The sequence below is a fragment of the Bombus flavifrons genome, chromosome 8, assembly GCF_040668555.2.
Source record: "Bombus flavifrons isolate JBK064 chromosome 8, iyBomFlav1_principal, whole genome shotgun sequence".
NCBI lineage: Eukaryota > Metazoa > Arthropoda > Insecta > Hymenoptera > Apidae > Bombus > Bombus flavifrons.
Genome location: NC_138449.1, coordinates 9610552 through 9623112, shown reverse-complemented (window position 1 = coordinate 9623112; position 12561 = coordinate 9610552). Strand labels below are relative to the sequence as shown.

General features: G+C 29.8%; 1 pseudogene; it reads left to right on the top strand.

Moving 5' to 3' along the window:
• The first annotated feature begins 4374 nt into the window (after positions 1-4374).
• Positions 4375-5375, top strand: LOC138182635 (uncharacterized; annotated as a pseudogene).
• Positions 5376-12561: the final 7186 nt, after the last annotated feature.

Here is a 12561-nt window from a genome sequence, read left to right as displayed (position 1 = left end):
AAATAACGAGGGAAACGTTTTCGTCTGACAAATGCAAAAGAAAGTATCGACGAAGTAAAACCATTAAAATTGACGATATGTCTATGTATTGTTACTAACAATCCTGAAATTGCTAACGTGAATCCATCATTTTCATAATTGAATTTTCTAGAAGCTGTTAATATTCGTGTACAATGTAGCGGCGTATCTACGGTATCCGTTTACTCTCATTTCGCTTGCTTTTCTAATGTTTCTTTATTTTTCTCTAGCATCTTGCATTCGATGCGTCTTAGGCATCAAATATTCTGAGCTGGAAATCTAAACTGGCTTTTGTTGAGATAAATGTCATGTTGGTTCCTACATCCAGCGTTGGTGCAAGTGCTTGAGAATCTCTTCTATTTTTCCCCATGCGTCTCGTCTTCTTTATCTGAGTATCCGGCGTGTCGTAAATGGCTGTACAAGGTTGGGAAATACATAAAACTAATAACTAATAATAATAAAACTAATTATTAGCTATAAAACTAATCTGTATGAACAATTGAATATCCAAGCCCAAACCCAAACCAATGTAACAACAGCTTTAAACAGCATCTGAAAATTTTCAATGATTTTCTATGAATGAATTTTTAAATTCATTTATAATTATTAAATTATTAAATTATTAAATTTATTTTATTTTTAAATTCATTAAATTATTAAATTTATTAAATTATTAAATTAAATTAATTCAATTTAAAAATAATTCATAAGAAGTACTTTCTAATATAATAGGTATAAATCTATGATTTATACCACAAATTTCAGAACATTGTCCAAAATAAATTCCTGGTCGAATGCAAAATAAATTTAATTGATTGATTCGACCAGGAATTGCATCTACTTTAATTCCTAAGGATGGAATAGTTCAAGAATGGATTACATCTATAGATGTAATAATTATTCGTATAGTAATTTTAAATGGAATAATAATTCGATTATCAGTTTCTAAAAGTCGAAATTGATTAATTGATTCATAATTTAATATATAAGAATCAAATTCATAATTATTAAATTCTGGATATTCATATGATCAATATCATTGATGACCAATAGCTTTAATTGAAAAATAAGGATTTATAATTTCATCAATATAATATAAAATTTTTAAAGATGGAAAACAAATAATTATTAAAATAATTATTGGAGTTAAAGTTCAAATAATTTCAATGGTATGATTTTTTAATAAAGTTAAATTTAAATAATTATTTATTATGAAATCTAAAATAAAAAATATTGTTAAAGAAATAATTATTATTATTATTATTATAGTTAAATTATGAAATGAAATTAAATTATCTGAATAGAAAGAATTTGAATCTTGAAATGTTAATATATTTCATGTAGAAATTTTTAATAATTAAATTTTATTTGAATTATAGATTCAAAACACTAAGTTTTATTAAATGTTTATTAATAAAAGATAAATCTTTATATTTGAATTTTAAATTCAAAGCACTAATCTGCCATATTAATTATTTATATATATATATATATATATTATTTATTAAAAATATTTTTAATTTTATTATTTATAATTAATGGAATTTCAATTAATGAATGATCAATTGGAGGATAGTTATTTAATCATTCAAGAGAAGATTGATGAAATTTAAATAAAACAATTCGTTTAGAAATTAATCTTTCAAAAATAATAAAAATAAAAAATAATATTCTATTTATTGAAATTATAGCTCCAATTGAAGAAATTAAATTTCAACAATAATAAGAATCCGGATAATCTGAATATCGTCGAGGTATAGATATCAATCCTAAAAAATGTTGAGGAAAAAATGTTAAATTTACACCAATAAATATTATAATAAATTGAATTTTTAATCATTTTTGATTTAATATTAAACCTGTAATTAATGGATATCAATGAATAAATCTAGTAATAATAGCAAAAACTGCTCCTATTGATAAAACATAATGAAAATGTCCAACTACATAATAAGTATCATGTAAAATAATATCAATTGATGAATTTGATAATATTACTCCTGTTAATCCTCCAATTGTAAATATTAAAATAAAACCAATTGATCAAATAATTGTAATATTAAAATTTATTTTAGAACCATGATAAGTTGCTAATCATCTAAATACTTTAATTCCTGTAGGTACAGCAATAATTATTGTAGCTGATGTGAAATAAGCTCGTGTATCAACATCTAATCCAACAGTAAATATATGATGAGCTCAAACAATAAATCCTAAAAATCCAATTCCTAATATAGCATAAATTATTCTTAAATTACCAAAAGTTTCTTTTTTTCCTCTTTCATTTATAATAATTTGAGAAATTAAACCAAATCCAGGAAGAATAAGAATATAAACTTCTGGATGACCAAAAAATCAAAATAAATGTTGATAAAGAATTGGATCACCTCCTCCTATTGGATCAAAGAAAGAAGTATTAAAATTTCGATCAAAAAGAAGTATAGTAATAGCTCCTGCTAAAACTGGTAAAGATAAAATTAATAAAATTACTGTAATACATACTGATCAAGAAAATAAATTAATTTGATCATAATTTAATGAAAAATTTTTTATTAATATAATAGTTACAATAAAATTTAAAGATCCAATAATTGAAGAAATACCTGTCATATGTAAAGAAAAAATTGCAATATCAATTGAAGGTGATGAATGAAATATATAAGATGATAAAGGAGGATAAACAGTTCATCCTGTACCAACATTTGGTGTAAATAAATTTCTTAAAAGTAATATTAAAAGAGATGGAGGAAGTAATCAAAATCTAATATCATTTATTCGTATTATAAATTCATTTAATAATTTAATAATTTAATGAATTTTTAAATTGAATAATTTAATTAATTTAATTTGATTTATGAATGAATTTTTCAATGATTTTCTATGCAATAATAGAATAATTCTATATAATAACTTTCTCCGTTTTCGTTTGCAACATTTACACTCTTTTTCATTTCTACAGTTCAAAAATCTCGCTTTTCATTCGATTCGCATTTTTTTCCGAAAGACGATATAAATATTTTCTCCCACGTACTTAACAAAGGAAGGTTGTAGGTATTCTTAAACGTTTGCAACCTTTCTCAAATTTTTTAACAGCTTTCCTAGGAAACATATTGTATATTAATTAACTGAATTTTAACATATATTCAGTATGTACATGTATGTGCAAATGAAATAATGTATATGCACTTGATTTAAAGAAATGGTGAAAAATTATGAAATTTAGTCCAAATACATCCTTCACCTCCTTTACTAAACTACGCAGTTATCGTGTACACCAAAAAAATGGCACCAAATACAAAATTCCAATCACTTGATCTCAGCGTTTAACGATGGTCGGTTGACTCCTATTGCTATTTATTAAAATTGATTTCCTCCACAGGACTTTTCACATCATTGTATACAACTATGCCTACTCCTACGAAACAACTTCTTCCGCTCTTTTCTTCCCTTATCAAAATATAATTTTCCTAATCAAAATAATATATATCCATTAGAAATAGAAAGGGATACATCGAGTATTGTTCTCCTTTTATCCTCCTCTTTTTCCTTTTTTTTTTTTTTCGCTGTCTCTTATCAGAATTCTATAATCCACACAAATCCACATCAAAATCTTTATTTCCCGCCAAACGCGCCTAACTGCAACGTTTCAGTGTAGGGAGTTTAGAATCTATAATTTGGCAAATATGTAATTACGCACGTGTTATACGCTATTTGACATTCTCTATCGTGAATTGTCCTTCGAAAGCTTTCCTATATTGTTTTATCAAAAAAATTTAGATTGATTTGTGTGCAACTATCTACCCTATTCTATAAATTATTTCAAGAAATGTAAGTATAACAGTTGTTTCTTGTTTGATGTATTATATGAAAATATATAATATTGTTATATCAGTAAATTCGTTATTTCCGTTGGATTGTAGGCATGTCTGTTTTTGGATTGGCAGCTGCAATAAATAAAGATATGTTTGAAACTATATATGAAGCATGTCCATCAGCTCTATTGAATTCTCTAAATGATGATGTTACATCACTTTGCATTGCTGCTATGAAAGGTGATAAAATTTTATTTTTCGGTATAATAGAATTAGGATTTAATGTTTCAAAATATAGTAAGATATTACATTTTGTTTAAAATTGATACGATTACGATGCATAATACTGCTGGTAGAGTTTTTATTCATTTTTACCCTTAATTTTCAAATAGATGACTATACTTACAGTATGATGAAGCAGTCGATAGTACCAGAAATAAGAAACTTGGCAAAATATTTGAACACAGAAGATTATTGGAATGCTAACTCAGATAACATTCTTATAGAAAATGAACCAGATAACGAGGACTGTTTAACTCTTTAAAAACTAGTAGACGAAAATAATAGAAATAAGTCTCCTTTAAATGTTCATAAGATACCGATAGTTACATTTGATACTACAACGTGCAATAATGTCAACTGTAACAACAATGTCATAAAAGATCCAAATGAACTTTCAAAACATTGTGCATTAAGTTTAGAGACAAATCATTCAGAAAGTGTTCAGAGTTGTTTGATTTCACTCACATTGACTTGCAATTTGAACAAACTGTTGCCTACTTCGCCAAATATATATATTTTACACAAAATAAACATAATGAGGAAGTTAATTTGAATATGAAAGATGAAACAAAAGATAAACAATTATTTGTAAATGAAGATGAAGATGAAGTAATGCTAACTTGTTCAAAAAGTGGAAAGAATGTAAGCAAACTGCCTTTGCAGAGGTATATTAGTTATTGCTCTATATCATATACAAAACAAATATGATATTTTAATTTAACTGTATCGTTTGCAAAGATTACAGTCCATTCGGCCACAAGATTTAAATATTCAACACAAAGAAGATCTTGATACTACTCTTGAATATGTGCCTGAATTTAGTCCATTGCGCCAACAAAATATTCCTCCAACTATGAATGATGAAAATGTATTTGGGGAAAATACACCAACACCACCGTGTTACAGGACACCCGGAAGAAGAGTAATTTTGAATTCAGAAGAAGCAAGGATGTTTGTTTTACTAAAACATTACGGATTAGGTCAATACGTGCCTATATTTCTCGAACAAGAAGTAAATATGTTATTAAATTATGTGTGTTATATATATATATATATATATATATATATATATATATATATATATATATATATATATATGTATAAAATTTTATTATAAATTAATATTCCAAATTTATTTTCAGGTTGACATTCATTTGTGTTGAAGTGGTCACCACTTATAAGAAAACTCTACATCTGGTCTTTTTAGTTTCTCAAGCACTGAAGCCATCGACAGCGCATAGACAAAGGACTGCGAGGAAGTGAGACCATAAACAGTAGATAGGGGACGTTGGCTTCGGGCTTTTCAGTTATTGGGTAACACAGCTAGCGTGTGGATCTGGACCAGCTCAAATTGTATTCTTATTTATAATTACACTTATATTTAAATATATTTTCCGCCTTACAATTTATCCACGAGTTTTCTCTGATTACACATCGAATAACTTCAACAATTTGTTTATGGCTTTAACTAATGAAGATTTAATTGAAATTGGTATAAAAAATGAAGCTGACAGAAAAGCTATATTAGAAGTGATAAATAGATCATAAAAAATCAGTGATACAAAAAGAATTTATTACGTTTTATTAATTATATCTAATTATATATTATTATTTTGTTTGTTATATACTAAAGCTGCTTTAATGTATAAATGTAAAAATATAATATGTTATGTTATAGCATATTAGTATTATTTCTTATACTAACTTAGTACGCTTAAGAACATATATGATACATTTCTATTTTTGCTTATAAAGATACATTTACATACGGAATGGCTGTAAAATTGTTGTATTCTTGATGTGCGATAATACTTTATTAATAAGTACACTTTTCTTTCCTTTAGAATTATGTGGAATCGAACGCTCTTTTAGCCAATCACTCGATTCACTGTTCTTCATTTGATCCAACTGATTCATTTTTACCATTGTCTGCACAATATTGTTTTGATCTTATTTAATAAATTATTGAATAATTATATGTAATTTTAACTTAATCGTACAGAATTTAGGAACATAAATGCGTGTATACCGGTACAGACGAGCTGCTATCTTTATCAGATTTAGCTTTTGATAGTTTCTCCTTCAGTGTTAAATGTTTTTGTCTTTGATCTTTTTCCTGCGGCAGCTATTTTTAAATAGAGAAGATTATAAGCGAAGCACAAACGGTGAAAGCATAAATAAAAGAAAAAGTAAGCTATGATCTTTATGATTTGAAATATATAATACAGTTTCATTTTACTAATAATAAGGGGAATAAAACAATGAACAATTAGTTAGATGCGGAAAGAGTTAACTTTATTCAGATAAAATAAGATACATAATACAAATTAATGTTTAAATAAGTAACACTTAAAATACAAAAAAGCCAAAAATATACAGAAAAGATGTAATTGATTAGTTTAGTATTATGTTTCTATTTAGTAACTACTGTAGAAATAGTACTAAAAATAAAATATTTTATCATTTCCTGATATATACACTGAATTTAACGATACATGGTACCAAACATCTTAATGTGTGTATGTCAATTTAAGAAATTATAAAGTATATTTATTGAAAAGATATGAATAAGCTAATTTATACATGCGGGTGCATTACGCCAAAAATATACGGTTAATGGCTTTAATATTTTTCCGGCAAATTATGCATTTTGTGAAAGCTGGAGAGCAGTACTGACAAGTTGCTAGATGTCCACAAGGTAAGAATGTAATAATCGCTTTCCGTTCCGTGCAAACTTTACACGAACGAGCATCTCTCAATGTTCGATTTTCTTGCTCCAGAGCAGCTAAAATAGTAAACAGTATATTTAAATATAATATATAATAAAATTTATTATATGTATACGGATTTCATACAAAGTAACGAATTTGTGATCAATCTATGTTTTTATTTTTAGTACTTACCAATTTTCTCCATGAGAGTCATTTCATTAGTATCATTTTCACTATTGGATCTCTCAGGATTCTCATCAGTAATTTCTATTGCTGCCTGAAATAAATATAATGTACATAAGTATATATTGGAATTATTAATTATACACATTGTTAATTATACATATGATTCAGGGTTTAATTTTTTGTACTTACTTCTGCAGAAGTTTCATATATCTTCGTGCCCATTACTTTATTAACATATTCCCAGCCCCGTACTGCTAATAAATAACAACATTTGGGAGACAAACTTGCATGCTCTTCCCATGGATCTTCGAATAATTCCCAACCTGCTATATTAAGTCCACAATGGTAACACCTAGTCAAATCAGCTACTCTGGTGTAGTAGAAGCCTGCATCAGCTAATTCTTCACTTGTCTGTTTCATATTTGTAGGCCATGTTGCGAATGATTTTAATCTGGATTCGTAACTAGCATATTTCATTTTTTCTGGTTTCTTAACTCTTTTTAGTCCCAGACGGCTAAGTTCATATGCCGTCGGGTTTCGTAAATTTCTTAAAAATCGATGGTCATTAAAATCAAATGACTCTTGATATTGTAAACCATAACGACAAGATATATTTCGATTTGTTTCTTTTGTCTGCAGAACTTTATCAGGATCTGCTCCAATTGCTACATTATCACAATGTTCATTGCGGATAAATCTGCACTTTGGAGAACGCATCTCATGAATCTGCATGGGAATATCACCCTTTAGCCAGAGATTTACCACCAATTGACATTCAAAGCACCGTACTACATCCGTGTCGTCTGTATAGTAGAATCCTGCAGCTGCAAGACTGACAGGGTCAATGAAAGATTTAGGCCAATTTCGAAAACTCCAACGTCTCGCTGCTTCAAAACGATAATCATCATTATTTTCTTGAATGCCATGCGGCGTTGGATGAACCGGCGGCGTTGATGCCGTCGACGGTATCGGTGATGTTAAATCAATCACTCTTGCTGAAGATACAGGGGATGGTAAATTATCTATAGTTATTGGAAATACCATGGATGTTGAAGGTATGGCTAACTCATCCGCCGATGTTGTGTCAGCCGACGAAATTGAATCAACCGACGAAATTGAATCAATCGACGAAATTGAATCAACCGACGAAATTGAATCAAATGACGAATGTGAATCTTCATCTTCTGAAGATTCTAAATCATGTCCCATTAATTGTGGGGAGTTATTTATGGGATCCATTTTGTCCAAATTATGATTTAATGCACCTCCGAACCTATTTAAAAGAAATAGAAATTGAAATATCTACTAATAATAATGACTTAAGAAATATTATTAGTGATTATTACAATTGATCAAACAGATATATATTACAGACAAAACTTACGAATATCAGATGTCCACGTTCCGCTTCAACAGCTCTCCAATTCTTCAAATGAAATCGTGACAAATATTTAATATCTTATTCTTGTATATTTTATATTTTTAGATTTACTAAAACTGCGCAATCGTAAGAACGAGCCAAACAAACTCTTCGACCATCAGTGGAATACTGAACCTTGCTGCTAGTATGTTACCTGTTTTCGACAAATCTTATCCCTAACCACAGTACCCTTCAATGCACTAAGAGACATCATCTGTGCGGAGTGGGCATGTTGTCGACCAATCAAATTTCATCGATGCTCCGCCCCTTACTGTACTGTACTGTACTGTGTAAAATAAACAATGCTCGCTAGGTACAGCGTGAAAATATATCTCTTATTTACTCAACTTCGAAAATGATGCCGCTTTTGAAGGAATTCTTATTTGCTCCGTTTTTACTTGGCAATATTAACACGTTGTTTAAAGTACCAGTAAAAACTGCTACGGAGCCTAGAGAGTCAAAGAGAACGACAAAAAATTACAATTCATTATTAACAGATGTAATAAAAGAGGAAATGATAATAGATGCTTGCTAAGATGTTCTAATCGAGTTTTCGTAATATCTCTATTTCGACATCGTCTTCCTACAATTCTTACCGGAATTTATATATCGTTCTGCTTCAGATTTGCAATATTCGTCAAATCCTAATCTGTACATTAATTCTGTCGTGTCGTCACCGTCCTAAGTAAACACTCTATGTACAAGACGGGAAGCCCTTTTTTGAAGAAGGATAATTGCGAATCATTACACGTTTAATTTTACTTTATGGTACCATATACTTTATGGCGTATACCCAGCCTCGGTATTACTAATCGCGCATTATAATTAAAATATTTTTACATTTTACATTTTACATTTCTATTTTGACTTATAAAGATACATTTACATACGGAATGGCTGTAAAATTGTTGTATTCTTGATGTGCGATAATACTTTATTAATAAGTACACTTTTCCTTCCTTTAGAATTATGTGGAATCGAACGCTCTTTCAGCCAATCGCTCGATTCACTGTTCTTCATTTGATCCAACTGATTCATTTTTACCATTGTCTGCACAATATTGTTTTGATCTTATTTAATAAATTATTGAATAATTATATGTAATTTTAACTTAATCGTACAGAATTTAGGAACATAAATGCGTGTATACCGGTACAGACAAGCTGCTATCTTTATCAGATTTAGCTTTTGATAGTTTCTCCTTCAGTGTTAAATGTTTTTGTCTTTGATCTTTTTCCTGCGGCAGCTATTTTTAAATAGAGAAGATTATAAGCGAAGCACAAACGATGAAAGCATAAATAAAAGAAAAAGTAAGCTATGATCTTTATGATTTGAAATATATAATACAGTTTCATTTTACTAATAATAAGGGGAATAAAACAATGAACAATTAGTTAGATGCGGAAAGAGTTAACTTTATTCAGATAAAATAAGATACATAATACAAATTAATGTTTAAATAAGTAACACTTAAAATACAAAAAAGCCAAAAATATACAGAAAAGATGTAATTGATTAGTTTAGTATTATGTTTCTATTTAATAACTACTGTAGAAATAGTACTAAAAATAAAATATTTTATCATTTCCTGATATATACACTGAATTTAACGATACATGGTACCAAACACCTTAATGTGTGTATGTCAATTTAAGAAATTATAAAATATATTTATTGAAGAGATATGAATAAGTTAATTTATACATGTGCGTACATTACGCGAAAAATGTACGGCTAATGGCTTTAATATTCTTTTGGCAAATTATGCATTTTTTGAAAGCAGCTGAACAGTACTGGCAAGTAGCTAGATGTCCACAAGGTAGAAATATAATTTCCGCTTCCCGTTCCGTGCAAACTTTACACGAACGAGCATCTTTCAATGCTCGATTTTCTTGCTCCAGAGCAGCTAAAATAGTAAACAGTATATTTAAATATAATATATAATAAAATTTATTATATGTATACGGATTTCATACAAATTAACGAATTTGTGATCAATCTATGTTTTTATTTTTATTACTTACCAATTTTCTCCATGAGAGTCATTTCATTAGTATCATTTTCACTATTGGATCTCTCAGGATTTTCATCTGCAATTTCTATTTCTGCCTGAAATAAATATAATGTACATAAGTATATATTGGAATCATTAATTATACATATGATTCAGGGTTTAAGTTTTTGTACTTACTTCTGCAGAAGTTTCATATATCTTCTTGCCTGTTACTTTATTAACATATTCCCAGCCCCGTACTGCTAATAAATAACAACATCTGGGAGACAAAATCGCATGCTCTTTCCATGGTACTTCATCTGGAGTCCAATTTCCCATACCAGTACCACAATGGTAACAGGTAGTGAAATCACGTATTCCGGTGTAGTAGAAGCCTGCATCGGCTAATTCTTCACTTGTCTGTTTCATATGTGTAGGCCATGTTGCGAATGATTTTAATCTGGATTCGTAAGTAGCATATTCCAATTTTTCTGGTTTCTTAACATCTTTTAGTCCCAAACGGCTAAGTTCATATGCCGTTGGGTCTCGTAAGTTTCTTAAAAATCGATGGTCATTAAAATCAAATGACTCTTGATATTGTAAACCATAACGGCAAGATATATTTCGATTTGTTTGTTTTGTCTGCAGAACTTTATCAGGATCTGCTCCAATTGGTACATTATCACAATGTTCATTGCGGATAAATCTGCACTTTGGAGAACGCATCACATGAATCTGCATGGGACTATCACAATTTAGCCAGAGATTTACCACCAATTGACATTCAAAGCACCGTACTACATCCGTGTCGCCTGTATAGTAGAATCCTGCAGCTGCAAGACTGACAGGGTCAATGAAAGATTTAGGCCAATTTCGAAAACTCCAACGTCTCGCTGCTTCAAAACGATAATCATCATTATTTTCTTGGATGCCACGCGGCGTTGGATGAACCGGCGGCATTGGATGAACCGGCGGCATTGGATGAACCAGCGGAATTGGATAAACCAGCTGCATTGGATGAACCAGCGCCATTGGATAAACCGGCGGCATTGATGCCGTCGGCGGTATCGGTGATGTTGAATGAGTCACCCTTGCTGAAGATACAGGGTATGGTAACTGAACTATAGTTATTGGAAATACCATGGATGTTGAAGGTACGGCTAACTCATCCGCCGATGTTGAGGCAGCCGATGAAGTTGAATGAACCGACGAATGTGAATATCCATTTTCTGAAGATTCTAAATCATGTCCCATTAATTGTGGGGAGTTATTTATGGGATCCATTTTGTCCAAATTATGATTTAATGCACCTCCGAACCTATTTAAAAGAAATAGAAATTGAAATATCTACTAATAATAATGACTTAAGAAATATTATTAGTGATTATTACAATTGATCAAACAGATATATATTACAGACAAAACTTACGAATATCAGATGTCCACGTTCCGCTTCAACAGCTCTCCAATTCTTCAAATGAAATCGTGACAAATATTTAATATCTTATTCTTGTATATTTTATATTTTTAGATTTACTAAAACTGCGCAATCGTAAGAACGAGCCAAACAAACTCTTCGACTATCAGTGGAATACTGAACCTTGCTGCTAGTATGTACCTGTTTTCGACAAATCTTATCCCTAACCACAGTACCCTTCAATGCACTAAGAGACATCATCTGTGCGGAGTGGGCATGTTGTCGACCAATCAAATTTCATCGATGCTCCGCCCCTTACTGTACTGTACTGTACTGTGTAAAATAAACGATGCTCGCTAGGTACAGCGTGAAAATATATCTCTTATTTACTCAACTTCGAAAATGATGCCGCTTTTGAAGGAATTCTTATTTGCTCCGTTTTTACTTGGCAATATTAACACGTTGTTTAAAGTACCAGTAAAAACTGCTACGGAGCCTAGAGAGTCAAAGAGAACGACAAAAAATTACAATTCATTATTAACAGATGTAATAAAAGAGGAAATGATAATAGATGCTTGCTAAGATGTTCTAATCGAGTTTTCGTAATATCTCTATTTCGACATCGTCTTCCTACAATTCTTACCGAAATTTCTATATCGTTCTGCTTCAGATTTGCAATATTCGTCAAATCCTAATCTGTACATTAATTCTGTCTTGTCGTC